Here is a 15,193-nt window from a genome sequence, read left to right as displayed (position 1 = left end):
GGAGGGGGAGGGGAGGAGCCCGTTCCTCGCCCCGCCCACCGCGCGCGCGCCCCTCCCTGCGGGAAGGAGCCGAGGAGCGAAGCGGGCGCGGGAGGGCAGGGACCTCACGGGAAGGCGGCAGGAGGCGGGGCAAATGGGGCGGGACAGGGAGGGTCCCGCCAGTCCAGCTGCCGAGGGCGGCCTGCCGGAGCAGCCGAGCTTGCTTGGCCCGCTTGTTTCCGCCCGCCCCCCGGGCCGGTCTCCTCCAGGGCCGGAGCAAAAGGTGTCCGTCGTCTTCCTCCTGCCTTGCCCTGCGGGGAGGAGCGAGCCTTCCTTGCCCCCCAGACAACACCTCGGAGAAGTTGGGCAGGCGCTCCCTGCTTTTGTGGCTGAGCTGCCTTCAGAGGGAGCGAACATTTGGGTTGCCAGCAGAAATCAGTCTGTCAAGTGGAAGCAAGGAGAGGAGGCTTCACGGGGCCAAGTCACAGGCAGGCAAATTCCCTTTGCCCTAAGGGGCCTCCAGTCCAGTCGCCTGCATCTTCGCTGAAGCATCCAGGACAGATGGCCTTCCCTCCAAGGAAACCTCCCAAGGGAGACCATTCCGCTGTTGAACAGCTCCTGGAGTTTAGTTGGAATCTCCTTTCCTGTGATATGAAAGCATTGGTTCCAAGCCTGCCCTCCAGAGCAGGAGAAAAGAAGCCATGGGACTGCCCTGGAGAGAGTAGAAGATAGCTATCACATCTCCACCTCCTCTTTCCCTGGCTCCTTCAACTGTTCCTCATAGAGCTTGGTTTCCAGGCCCTGGATCATCTTGGGTGCCCTCCACTGCACATGTACCAGCTTGTCAATAACTTTACATTTTTGTGCCCAAAATTGGACGCAGTATTCCATGTATGGTCTGACCAAGGCAGAATAGAGTGGTATGATGACTTCCCTTGATTTGGACATACTTATCTTGATGCAGCCTAGGGTGGCGTTAGGCTTTTCTGCTGCTGCATGACACTGTCAACTCGTGTTAAGCTTGTGGTCCACCAAGGTCCCTAGATCCTTTTCACATGTAAGCCAGGTGTCCCCCATCTTATATTTATGCATCTGGCTCTTCCTGCCTACTAAGTACAGAACCGTACATGTGTCCCTATTAAGATCCGTTTTGTTAGTTTGGGCCCAGTTCTCCAATCTGTTAATGTCATGTTGATTCCTGATTCTGTCTTCTGCGGCATTAGCTACCCCTCCCAGTTTGGTGTCATCTGCAAATTGGATGTGCATCCCCTCAATTCCTTCATCCAAGTCGCTTATAAAGACACTGAACAACAAGGGGCCCAGGAGAACTCTGCAGCACCCCATGTGTCACTTTCCCCCAGGATGACTAGGAACCATTAATGAGTACTTTGGGTTTGGTCTGCCAACCAGCTACAAATCTAACAGTTGCCTCATTCAACCCACATTTTACCAAGTTTCTCACAAGAATATCATGGGGGACTTTGTCAAAAGCCTTACTGAAATCAAGATACACTATGTCCACAACATTCCCCTGATTCACCAAGCTTGTAACTCCATCAAAATGTAATGAGATTCATCGGAATGACTTATTTTTGAGAAACCCACGATGGGTCTTAGTAATCAGAGGCTGGCAAAGCATGTAAGACAGACATTGCATGGAGGATTCCCCATTGCAGAGATCATGAGAGGGGAAACAGTATTTCTGAAGTTTCATGGAGGAATTATAGAAAAATTAGCTGAAGGCAGATGTGCAGAAGAGGGACCGATTGAGGAAAAGAGAGGGAGGGGCTAAGAAGGGTGGCTGGAAGAAAAAGAACCCAAGAGACCACAAGTAAGTAAAACGGAGAATGGGGCAAGGAAGTTGCATCAAAGGGAGTTTATACCAGTTTTGTTTTTAATTGAAATGTAGTCTGGTGTGTGTGTTTTTAATTGTATTATACCAGATTTTGGGGATTTTAAAATTTACTCATAAGTTTGATAAATGTATTATAAGCAAGGACAACAAACAGCATCACATTTAGTAAGCAGACAAATGTTTTGTGAAAAAAAATGTAGCATATACTCATTAATGATTAGCCTATAGTGTAGCTTGATTCAAAGGTCGTGTTTTATCACCAAATCTTGCTAGGTCAGCATGATACTAACAATCAGCTCACTTTGGGAAGCTCAACTATACTAAGATGAATCCAGTATTTTTTCAAGATTGCCTATGAATGTAACAACAGTACTTGGATATTATAGCTCCATCTACATGTATGACAGCTTGGAAGATAAACAGATATTTTACTCAGTTCATGGTCAATTAATTTATATACCACGTTTCTCACAAATATGTATGTGCTGAAAGCAGTTCACATAAAAATGTTTTAAGTACATTATTGAGATGTAATAAAAAATATAATCTCATTACAAAAGAATCCAGCATTAGCATTCATTAAAATTTAAGTGAACATAAGTTCACCAATTTTAAAAGCAAGGCTTTCCAATAACCTCCTATCCAAAAGTAGCCCAAAAGCTGATGATGCTAGTACCTGGCACCCCTCAACCTATGCCTCAAACCAAAAGCCCAGAAAGCCCATGGGCGTAGCCAGGATTTATTTTAGGGTGGGCAGACATTTTGTGGGGAGGGGTGCAGAATGAGTTATATGCGACGCAGTCAGATAGTTAAGTATTTTTATTTATTTACTTGATGGGAGGATAGCTGCCCCCCCCCGCCCTCCCCGCCTACAGAATTCTTCTGGGAGGCTCTCAGGCCTGGAGCGTGGGGCAAGGCAGACAAAAGCAGTCATTGCCAAATGACACACACAGAGTCTTTCTCCCCTCACAGTTCTGGAAGCAGGTCCCTTATGAAACACAAGTAGAAACACAAGTTCAAGTGTAAATGGCGAGTGGGATTGCCAAAGTCTTTCCCCCCACAGCCCATCCATTTCTGTCCTCTTTAAAGAATAAAAATTTAAAAATAAAATTTTGCCAAGGGCATAAAGCTGAATGCACACAAGTTAAATGTGCATGAGTTGCAGGTTTACTGTACACCACTTAGAAAATCTGAATATTAAAAAGTATATAAACACCTAGATAAATAAATCATAGAATCATAGAATCATAGAGTTGGAAGAGACCACAAGGGCCATCGAGTCCAACCCCCTGCCAAGCAGGAAACACCATCAGAGCACTCCTGACATATGGTTGTCAAGCCTCTGCTTAAAGACTTCCAAAGAAGGAGACTCCACCACACTCCTTGGCAGCAAATTCCACTGTCCAACAGCTCTTACTGTCACGAAGTTCTTCCTAATGTTTAGGTGGAATCTTCTTTCTTGTAGCTTGGATCCATTGCTCCGTGTCCGCTTCTCCGGAGCAGCAGAAAACAACCTTTCTCCCTCCTCTATGTGACATCCTTTTATATATTTGAACATGGCTATCATATCACCCCTTAACCTCCTCTTCTCCAGGCTAAACATGCCCAGCTCCCTTAGCCGTTCCTCATAAGGCATCGTTTCCAGGCCTTTGACCATTTTGGTTGCCCTCCTCTGGACACGTTCCAGTTTGTCAGTGTCCTTCTTGAATTGTGGTGCCCAGAACTGGACACAGTACTCCAGGTGTGGTCTGACCAGAGCAGAATACAGTGGCACTATTACTTCCCTTGATCTAGATGCTATACTCCTATTGAGGCAGCCCAGAATTGCATTGGCTTTTTTAGCTGCCGCGTCACACTGTTGGCTCATATCAAGTTTGTGGTCAACCAAGACTCCTAGATCCTTTTCACATGTACTGCTCTCAAGCCAGGTGTCACCCATCTTGTATTTGTGCCTCTCATTTTTTTTGCCCAAGTGCAATACTTTACATTTCTCCCTGTTAAAATTCATCTTGTTTATTTTTGCCCAGTTCTCTAATCTGTCAAGGTCGTTTTGAAGTGTGATCCTGTCCTCTGGGGTGTTAGCCACCCCTCCCAGTTTGGTGTCATCTGCAAATTTGATCAGGATGCCCTTGAGTCCATCATCCAAGTCGTTGATAAAGATGTTGAATAAGACCGGGCCCAAGACAGAACCCTGTGGCACCCCACTAGTCACTCTTCTCCAGGATGAAGAGGAACCATTGATGAGCACCCTTTGGGTTCGGTCAGTCAGCCAGTTACAAATCCACTGAGTGGTAGCATAGTCAAGACCGCATTTTACCAGCTTCTTTACAAGAATATCATGGGGCACCTTGTCAAATGCCTTGCTGAAATCAAGGTAGGCTACATCCACTGCGTTCCCTTCATCTACCAGGCTTGTAATTCTGTCAAAAAACGAGATCAGGTTAGTCTGACATGACTTATTTTTCAGAAATCCATGCTGACTATTGGTGATCACAGCATTCCTTTCTAGGTGCTCACAGACTGTTTGCTTAATGATCTGCTCCAGAATCTTCCCTGCTATTGATGTCAGACTGACTGGGCGGTAATTATTTGGGTCCTCTCTTTTCCCCCTTTTGAAAATAGGGACAACATTTGCCCTCCTCCAGTCTGCCGGGACTTCGCCTGTTCTCCAGGAATTCTCAAAGATGACTGCCAGTGGTTCTGAGATCACATCTGCCAGTTCTTTTAATACTCTTGGATGCAGTTCATCTGGCCCTGGAGACTTGAATACATCTAAACTAGCCAAATATTCTTGTACTATCTCCTTAGTTATTCTGGGCTGTGTTTCCTTTGCTGAATCATTTGCTCCAAATTCTTCAGGTCGGGCATTGTTTTCTTTATCGGAGAAGACTGAGGCAAAGAAGGCATTGAGGAGTTCAGCCCTTTCTGTGTCCCCTGTTTGCATTTCACCATCTTCTCCTCTGAGTGACCCCACTGTTTCTTTGTTCTTCCTTTTGCTACGAACATACCCATAAAAGCCTTTTTTGTTGCTTTTAACCTCTCTAGCAAGCCTGAGTTCATTCTGTGCTTTAGCTTTTCTGACTTTGTGTCTACACGTGCTGGCTATTTGTTTGAATTCCTCTTTGGTGGTTTCCCCCCTTTTCCATTTTTTGTACACATCCTTTTTTAATCTTAATTCAGTTAAAAGTTCTTTAGATAGCCACCCTGGCTTCTTTAGGCACCTTCCATGTTTCCGTCTCATTGGTATTGCCTGTCGTTGTGCTTTTACTATCTCCCTCTTAACAAACTCCCAGCCATCATGAACTCCCTTTCCTTTTAGTATTGTTGTCCATGGGATCTCACCCAGCACTTCCCTAAGTTTTATGAAGTCGGCTTTCTTAAAGTCATGAAATTGAGTCCTAGTATGCTTGGCTGCTCCTTTCCGCTGTATAGTAAACTTCAGAAGAGCATGATCACTCCCGCCTAATGATCCTTCCACTTCTACCCACTAACCAGGTCATCAACATTGGTTAGGACCAGATCTAAAATGGCTGTTCCTCTTGTTGCTTCTCCCACTTTCTGGACAATGAAGTTGTCTGCAAGGCCAGTGAGGAATCTGTTTGACCTTATGCTCTTGGCTGAGTTTGACGTCCAACAAATATCCGGGTAATTGAAGTCCCCCATTACTACTATCTCCCTTCCTTTTGCATGCTTGGCCATCTGTTCCAGGAAGGCATCATCTATGTCCTCCGTTTGGCTTGGGGATCTATAGTAAACTCCCACAATGAGGTCTCTGTTATTCTTCTCTCCCTTAATTTTGACCCAAATGCTCTCACTTTGGCTTTGAGGATCTAAATCTTGGATCTCTTCACAGGTATACACATCCCTGACATATAACGCCACTCCTCCTCCTTTCTTGTCTGGTCTGTTTCTCTGAAATAGATTGTATCCCCCCATTATTACATTCCAATCGTGGGACTTATCCCACCAGGTTTCAGTGATGCCTATTATGTCATATTTAGTTTGCTGTACCAAGAGCTCAAGCTCATCTTGTTTATTTCCCATGCTTTGCGCATTAGTGTACAGACATTGAAGTCCATTAATCATTCCCCCGTGTCTTTTATTTAAGGATTTTTTCCTCCCACCACTAGGTCCGCGTGCTGTTTGCTCCATTTGGTCTATGACATTTGGATGATCATCTTCATTAATTGATAGACTCCTACCTTCAGGAGCACTGTCTCCCTCCCCCACATTAGTCAGTTTAAAGCCCTCCTGATGAGGTTTCTTAGATTTTTGGCAAAAACATTTCTCCCAACCGTTGTGAGGTGCAGCCCATCACTTGCCAGAAGTCCATCTTCAAGAAACTGCAGTCCGTGATCTAAGAATCCAAACCGTTCCTGTTTACACCATTTGCGAAGCCAGCTGTTCACTTCCACTATTTTCCCCTCTCTCCCTGGGCCACGTCGTTCAACTGGGAGGACAGATGAGATGACAATTTGTGCATTTAGTTGCTTCAATTTCCTGCCGAGAGCCTCGTAGTCTCTTTTGATCTTCTGGAGGCTATTGCTTGCAGTGTCATTGGTTCCCACATGAACCAAGAGGAAGGGGTATTTGTCAGTGGGTTTTATGATTCCTTGCAGTCGTTCAGTTACATCTTGGATCTTAGCCCCGGGGAGACAGCACACTTCCCGAGACATCTTGTCAGGCCCACAGATCACTGCTTCTGTTCCCCTCAGTAGGGAATCCCCTATCACCACTACACGCCTCCTCTTGGGTTTGGTCGGGGTTCTTCCGTGAGCTGTCCGTTCCAAGGTCGCCTGCACATTCCCTGAGGACTGATTTTGCTGCTCGTCTTCATATACCTGATCGACTGTAATGAGGGAGAGATCCTCAAATGGAGTCTGCTCTTCGTCTTCCATGCTAGGGGAGAGGACCTCAAAGCGATTGTGTATTTCTAAGCAATCAGAGTGAACCCTGGGCCTCCTACTTCTTTGAGTCACGTTTCTCCATATATCTGGCTCCTGTGTTGGTGAACTAGACTCCTTCTCAGGGGAGTCCCCTGTCTCCTCCTTGGTGGAGACGGTGTGCTCTGTTGCTTCCAAGAAGAGCTCCAGCTCTCTAATTCTTTGGAGCGTAGCTACACGTTCCTCCAGTTGCTGGACTTTGTCTTTTAAGAGGGCAATCAACATGCAATTGCTGCAGGTAAAGCTGCCTGCAACCTTTGGCAAGATGGCAAACATTGCGCAGGAATCGCAGGCGACTGCAGCTGTTCCCTCCCCTTCCATCTTGAGATCGTGTCGTTGGGGTTGGCTACAGAGGTCCTCCATCATAAAAAGCTTGAAGACAGGACAAATAACTTCATCCACACAAAAAAACACCTAGATCTCCCCCAACAAACGTTTGAGACTAGCTCCCCTAAATCTAAAAGATGGATTTAACTGCGCGCGCCGCTAGGCACGCGCCGCTGCCCTGCAAACTCAGCTAATCCCCTGCCTCAACAGAAACCCTGCCCCCTCTGACCTTTACACAGGGAAAACAGCTAATCAGCCGCAAAGAAACACACACACACAAGAAAACCCTTTTTGCTCCTTCTTCAACTGATGCCCTGCAAACTCTGAGCAAGCCAGCTGCTAGAATCCCTGAATACAGAGACCCAGAGCACTTTATGAGTACACACTGCTCTTTTCAGCCCCAAAATACAAGGGGAAGAAAAGGGGAATCTTCCAAATATCTCCCGTGGCTGGACGCCTGCAGATAAAATGTGGAGAAAAAGCTGAAAGAGCTCAAGTCATCACAGTAGTCATGTGGTGAGCTTCTCTATAGTCTATGTGATGGTGGATGTGAGGAAAGTCCTGTCCTGTTGAACTACTGGAGTGCACAGAGAGAGACAGAAATGAGTAATGATCAGCAGTTGTGACACATTGCTCCTGGACCTGTATGCATTGTGTCTGTTCCTAAATGTCTGTAAATACCAAATGCGCTCAGGCTCAGGCTCTGTGGCTCCAAAACTATAATACTGTCTATTGATATAAAAACATATCAAGGCAATGTATGTACAGTTAAATAACAAAGGATCTATTTTCATTATTTGGAACAGAATAGCTTACAACAGTTAATATTGGACAACTTTGTTGTCCAGAAACTGTGAGAAGCAACAAGAGGAACAGCCATTTTAGATCTGGTCCTAACCAACGTTGATGACCTGGTTAGTGGGGTAGAAGTGGAAGAATCATTAGGCGCGAGTGATCATGCTCTTCTGAAGTTTACTATACAGTGGAAAGGAGCAGCCAAGCATACTAGGACTCAATTTCTTGACTTTAAGAAAGCCGACTTCATAAAACTTAGGGAAGTGCTGGGTGAGATCCCATGGACAGTAATACTAAAAGGAAAGGGAGTTCATGATGGCTGGGAGTTTGTTAAGAGGGAGATAGTAAAAGCACAACTTCAGGCAATACCAATGAGACGGAAACATGGAAGGTGCCTAAAGAAGCCAGGGTGGCTATCTAAAGAACTTATAGCTGAATTAAGATTAAAAAAGGATGTGTACAAAAATGGAAAAGGGGGAAAACCACCAAAGAGGAATTCAAACAAATAGCCAGCACGTGTAGACACAAAGTCAGAAAAGCTAAAGCACAGAATGAACTCAGGCTTGCTAGAGAGGTTAAAAGCAACAAAAAATGCTTTTATGGGTATGTTCGTAGCAAAAGGAAGAACAAAGAAACAGTGGGGTCACTCAGAGGAGAAGATGGTGAAATGCAAACAGGGGACACAGAAAGGGCTGAACTCCTCAATGCCTACTTTGCCTCAGTCTTCTCCGATAAAGAAAACAATGCCCGACCTGAAGAATTTAGAGCAAATGATTCAGCAGAGGAAACACAGCCCAGAATAACTAAGGAGATAGTACAAGAATACTTGGCTAGTCTAGATGTATTCAAGTCTCCAGGGCCAGATGAATTGCATCCAAGAGTATTAAAAGAACTGGCAGATGTGATCTCAGAACCACTGGCAGTCATCTTTGAGAATTCCTGGGGAACAAGCGAAGTCCCGGCAGACTGGAGGAGGGCAAATGTTGTCCCTATTTTCAAAAAGGGGGAAAGAGAGGACCCAAATAATTACCGCCCAGTCAGTCTGACATCAATACCAGGGAAGATTCTGGAGCAGATCATTAAGCAAACAGTCTGTGAGCACCTAGAAAGGAATGCTGAGATCACCAATAGTCAGCATGGATTTCTGAAAAATAAGTCATGTCAGACTAACCTGATCTCGTTTTTTGACAGAATTACAAGCCTGGTAGATGAAGGGAACGCAGTGGATGTAGCCTACCTTGATTTCAGCAAGGCATTTGACAAGGTGCCCCATGATATTTGTCAAGGGGATGATTAGCTGCTTGTGCTTAAAATAGTGCCCCTTCAGAGTTTGTGCGACCCCACAAACCTCTGTGTGTGACAGAGCTCCTCAGACATGTCTGCTCTAGTCACTTGTAGAGTCCGACAGTGGCTGTCTGCGGAAGCGCTTCCAGCAAAGAAGTTCCTTAACGGAAACGCGTCTCCTGGACTCACGACGTGACAGCTTCCGGCGAAGCATAGGTCTCCCTGCAGTTGCTTCTGACACCTCCCCGCTATTTTCGCTCGAAGTGTCTCTCACCCCTTTCTCTCCCCTTCTGCTTCCTGCCTGGGCTGCTGCGTCACTCTCAGCATTACTGAGATCCTCCTCCAGAGACCCCGCACTCCCCCTACTGGTCCCTGCTTTAGCTGTTGACCCTCTCCCAGTCTCTGGGAGCCCTGCCACTTCCCTTTCCTCCGATGTCAGTTCCCTGACATCCACCTCCCCTCCAGGGCCCCCCTCTCCCCCGCCCCTACTCTCTCCTCTGGGCGGTGAGGAGCTGAAACCCCTAAAAGAATCCTCCTCATCTTCCGACGTCTCGAACATTTCCCTCCATCGGTCTTCGTTCCGACTCGCTGAATCCTCCTCCACCTCGGAATCAGCGAACCCCTCCAACTCTTCTTCTTCGTCGGTGGTGGCGAAGTATTCCCTCCGGAACCTCGCCACTGGCTGGGGTTTCCGAGGGAATCTCTGATGAAAAGTTTCAATCAAAACCTCGTCATCTACATCCTCTGCCCTGACCCAGGTGTTTTCCGACTCCGGCTCCCCTTCCCACATTACCAAATACTCTACTTGCTCTCCCCTCCACCTGGAATCGAGAATCTCCGCTACATGGTAGCTGTGTTCCTTTTCCTCCATAGCTGGTCCCCTATTGACCCTCCCCTCTCTGTCCCCTATATACGGTGACAGCAATGATCTGTGGAACACTGGGTGCAACTTCATGTGGTTAGGTAACCGGAGTCTGAAAGCCACTGGGTTGACCTGTTGCGTGACTTCAAATGGGCCCAGTCTTTTGGGTCTTAACTTCTTACAACCTCCTTTAAATGGTAACCCTTGGGTGGACAACCACACCTGATCCCCCACCCTAATGCTTTCTCCTTCCCTTCTGGTTTTGTCTGCCTGCCTCTTATATTCCTCCTTCGCCCTGTTTAAATTAAGTTGGAGCTGGCGATGGATCGCTTCCATTTCTTCCACGAACTGTTCTGCGGCTGGAACGCTCCAGTTCTCCCCCTCCCCCCCTGGGAAGGCTCGGGGATGACACCCGTGATTGGCCAAAAAAGGGCTCATTCCCGTGGACACGTTCTCCGCATTGTTATAGGCAAATTCTGCCAACGCCAGCTTCTCCACCCAATCATTCTCTCTGTCATTCACATAACACCTCAAATATTGCTGGAGGACACCATTAGCTCTTTCCGCCTGCCCGTTGGTTTCTGGATGACGGGCAGTTGAGAAATTCACCTCTACATGCAATAAGCTCATGAGCTTCCTCCAGAACCTGGAAGTAAATTGTTTCCCTCGGTCCGAAACCACCCTCAAGGGGGCACCATGCAATCTAAACACATTTTCCACAAACAATTTAGCGGTTTCTTCTGCTGTGACCGCATGTGAGCAGGCTATAAAGTGGGCCATCTTGGTTAACAGGTCTACCACAACCATGATGGCTGTCTTCCCTTTGGACCTGGGCAGATCAGTCATAAAATCTATTGCCACTGCCTCCCATGGTCTTTCCGGCGTGGGTAGTGGTTCTAATAAACCTGCCGGTGCCCGCCTCTCCCCCTTGGCTCGTTGACATCGGTCACACCCTCTCACATACTCCCGCACATCTTCCCTGACCTTGGGCCACCAGAATTCCCTGGTAACCAGCCACATGGTTTTGTGTTGCCCAAAATGCCCTGCTGTGGGGCTATCGTGCAGTTGCTTGAGTACCTTTTCCCTCAATTCTCCTTCAGGTACGTATAACGCTCCCTTGTAGTACAACGCCCCGTTTCTCTCCTCAAAACCCCCGGGTTTGTCTCCCTCCCTCCTGAGACCCCTGAGTTTGTCCTGGGCATATTCATCCTGCACCGTTCCCTCTATCAGTTCCCTTAGCCCCACCAGTGCCGCCCCACACACCCAGCGATCCTCGGGAATGACATGGGTCTCTTCGGGTGCACCCTCTCCCTCCAAATATTCGGGTTTGCGTGATAGAGCGTCCGCCCTAACGTTCTCCTGGCCTGGTACGTAACAAATCTCAAAGTTAAATTTGGAGAACTCCTGGGCCCATCTCAACTGCCGTTGGTTGAGCACTCGCGCAGTTCTCCAATACTCTAGATTCTTATGGTCCGTGCGTACTTGCACCTTCTGTTGTGCACCAATTAGTAGGTGCCTCCATCTCCGGAAGGCCTCATAAATCGCAAGAAGTTCCCGGTCATACACCGTGTAGTTTCTCTCCGATTTGTTCAGCTTTCGCGAAAAGAAGGCACACGGTCGCCACTCGGACCCCTCCTTCCCTGGCTGCAGAAGAAGCACCGCCCCTATGGCTCTGTCAGAAGCGTCTGTTTCGACCCTCAGCTTTTTTTGTAAATCCACATGTAGAAGTTGTTCGTCAGAGGCGAAGGCCTTTTTCAGTTCCTCAAACGCTCGCTCCGCCTCCCCCGTCCAAACAAACTTCTTTTTGCTGCTGAGACAGTCCGTGATGGGCGCCGTCAGGTGAGCGAAGTTTCGGATGAACTTACGATAAAAGTTTCCAAACCCTAGGAACCTCTGCACATCCTTCTTAGTCTTGGGGGTTTTCCATTCCAGCACCGCCTGAACCTTGCCGGGGTCCATGGCCAACCCCTTGTCTGACAAGCGGTACCCCAGGAATTCCACCTCCTTGGTATGAAACTGACACTTCTCCAGTTTCACCCACAGTCTGTTGGCATGCAGCCTGCTCAACACTTCTCTGACGTCTCTCACATGTTGCTCCTCATTCTCCGAATACACCAACACGTCATCTAAGAAGGCCACGCAATTCTTGTAGAGCAAAGGCCCCAGTACATGGTTCATATAGGCTTGAAAACACGCGGAGCCTGCTTGTAATCCAAAAGGCATAACGAGATATTCAAATGCCCCCAAAGGGGTGAACATGGTGGTCTTCCATTCATCCCCTTTCCTTATACGTATCAGGTTGTACGCCCCCCTTAGGTCCAGCTTTGTAAAAATCTTTCCTTTTCGCACCCTGGTCAAAATATCATCAATCCTGGGCATAGGAAAAGCCACCGGCTCTGTCACTGCATTTAGGGCCCGAAAGTCACATACCAGTCTCGGCTTGTCCGTGTTCTTTTTATCCACAAAAAACACTGGGCTACCCCCCGCTGCCTTGGACTCTCTGATGAAGCCTCTCTTCAGGTTCTTGTCAATGAACGCTCGCAACTCCTGCATCTCCCTGTCTGACATGGCATACAACCTGCCTACAGGAAGCTGTGCTCCAGGGAGTAAATTGATCTGGCAATCAAAGGGCCTATGCGGGGGTAGTTGGTCAGCTTCCTTCTCGCTGAACACGTCGCTGAGATCAGCATACTGTGATGGCACCTTCCCCTTCTCCATCACTTCCGTCCCTGCTAGGGTGGCTTGGGCCCCTGCTGACCCCTTTTCCCCCCTGCAGTGTTCTAAGCACTGTGCGGAACCGAAGGAAACCACTCTTTGATGCCAGCCCACCAGCGGATCATGTAGGGCTAGCCAGCTCATTCCCAAAATAATGGGAGCGCCTCCCAAGGTGGCCACATTAAACGCTATCAGTTCTGTGTGCCTTGCCACCCTCATTATCATTGGGATGGTCTGCAAGCTGACGCCTCCTCCCAACAGTTCTCTGCCATCGATCGTGGTCACCTGCAGGGGGTTGCTTAAGGGGATAGTCTGTATCTGGTGTTCAGCCGCAAACTCCTTGCTCATGAAATTGCAGGAGCTGCCTGAGTCTAACAGCGCCTTTATTTTTAGGGGGTGTCCATTTTGCAACTCTAGCGACACTTCAATCACTAGAGCAGGTCGAGGAGCTTCTGGCACTGGCACTTGGGAAAGGGGCACTTTCACTGCTCTTTGGCCTGGCTGCAGTGCCCTGCTGGCAACCAGGCGTTGGCTTTTACCTGCTCCGTTTCTCCCTGCTCTTCCCCCTCAACAGTTCCCACCATCCCTTGCCATTCCTTCCTCTGGGGGCAGACTCTGGCAAAGTGGCCTGGCTGTTGGCAGAGATAGCATTTCCGGGGTCCCTTTCCCTCCTTCTTCGCCCCCTCACTGGGCTTTGAAACTGCGCGCGCGCGGGCTGTTCCGATTTCCATCGGCTCTGCCGGCGGGAAAGCTGGCTCAGGAATGTCTGGAATGCGTAACTCCTTCCAACGTTCCCCTCTCCCTTCCCGCCTCTCCAAGGCTCTTGCCTCCTGGCGCGCTCCAATGGTCAGCGCAGATTTGGTCAGCTGATCCATAGACACCGCCCTGGGGCTCCTGGCCAGCTCGTCTTTCACAGCTGAAGAAAGACCTTCTTCAAATAGCATCTGAATGGGTGCTGCCGATAAATCCCACCCCAATCTGTGAATCAGCATGGTAAATTCAGTCCAGTACTCACGGACAGATCTGCTTCCCTGCTTGCAAGCCATTAGCTGTCTGCGCACTCCCCCCTCCTCAATATCGCTGGAGAACATGATATCCATTGCACGAAAGAATTTCATAGCGTCCTTCAGGATATCGTTGTGCGTTGCCATCAGGGGTCGAACCCAGTCCCGCGCCCCCTTCTCAAGATGCCCAATTACGAAAGCAACTCGGGATTCCTCATCAGGGAACTCATCAAACTGCACATTCAGGGCATATTGCATTTCAGTCCTAAAGGCATGGTAATCCTTGGGGTCCCCCCCAAACTTCTGCACTAATCCTGGTACCTTTCTGGGGAACTGAGTGGTTCTCCCCTTCTTGTCTGCATCTTGAGCCCTCCTCTCCTCGAGCCTCGCCGTCTGCAGCGCAAGTTGGACTTCCAATGCTCGGTATCTGTCTTCCAAGCTTGGACCAGCTCCACCCCCTGCGGCTCCGGCTCCTGCTGGGTCGCTCATGATGCCTTCTCCTGCACAGGCAGCGTACAGAGACTGTCGGACTGCTGTCAAGGGGATGATTAGCTGCTTGTGCTTAAAATAGTGCCCCTTCAGAGTTTGTGCGACCCCACAAACCTCTGTGTGTGACAGAGCTCCTCAGACATGTCTGCTCTAGTCACTTGTAGAGTCCGACAGTGGCTGTCTGCGGAAGCGCTTCCAGCAAAGAAGTTCCTTAACGGAAACGCGTCTCCTGGACTCACGACGTGACAGCTTCCGGCGAAGCATAGGTCTCCCTGCAGTTGCTTCTGACACCTCCCCGCTATTTTCGCTCGAAGTGTCTCTCACCCCTTTCTCTCCCCTTCTGCTTCCTGCCTGGGCTGCTGCGTCACTCTCAGCATTACTGAGATCCTCCTCCAGAGACCCCGCACTCCCCCTACTGGTCCCTGCTTTAGCTGTTGACCCTCTCCCAGTCTCTGGGAGCCCTGCCACTTCCCTTTCCTCCGATGTCAGTTCCCTGACAATATTCTTGTAAAGAAGCTGGTAAAATGCGGTCTTGACTATGCTACCACTCAGTGGATTTGTAACTGGCTGACTGACCGAACCCAAAGGGTGCTCATCAATGGTTCCTCTTCATCCTGGAGAAGAGTGACTAGTGGGGTGCCACAGGGTTCTGTCTTGGGCCCGGTCTTATTCAACATCTTTATCAACGACTTGGATGATGGACTCAACGGCATCCTGATCAAATTTGCAGATGACACCAAACTGGGAGGGGTGGCTAACACCCCAGAGGACAGGATCACACTTCAAAACGACCTTGACAGATTAGAGAACTGGGCCAAAACAAACAAGATGAACTTTAACAGGGAGAAATGTAAAGTATTGCACTTGGGCAAAAAAAAATGAGAGGCACAAATACAAGATGGGTGACACCTGGCTTGAGAGCAGTACATGTGAAATGGAT

The 15,193-nt window shown here is 48.5% G+C and overlaps 1 protein-coding gene across 5 annotated transcripts in view; it reads left to right on the top strand.

Moving 5' to 3' along the window:
* Positions 1-688: 688 nt before the first annotated feature.
* Positions 689-15,193, top strand: part of CYP39A1 (cytochrome P450 family 39 subfamily A member 1) — an 88,061-nt gene continuing 73,556 nt past the window's right edge. For 2 of the 5 annotated variants that reach the window (XM_082215797.1, XM_082215795.1), the window contains exon 1: positions 7,437-7,943. The gene's annotated coding sequence lies outside the window, so the exon portion shown is untranslated. Of the gene's footprint in view, positions 1,811-7,434; positions 7,944-15,193 lie in introns of those variants that run through there. The other 3 variants (XM_082215796.1, XM_082215793.1, XM_082215794.1) reach the window with 3 other exon arrangements.

The sequence above is a fragment of the Podarcis vaucheri genome, assembly GCF_965113315.1.
Source record: "Podarcis vaucheri genome assembly, chromosome: 3".
Lineage (NCBI taxonomy): Eukaryota > Metazoa > Chordata > Lepidosauria > Squamata > Lacertidae > Podarcis > Podarcis vaucheri.
The sequence above is the reverse complement of the archived record's forward strand: the minus strand, read 5'-3'. Positions and strand labels throughout refer to the sequence as shown.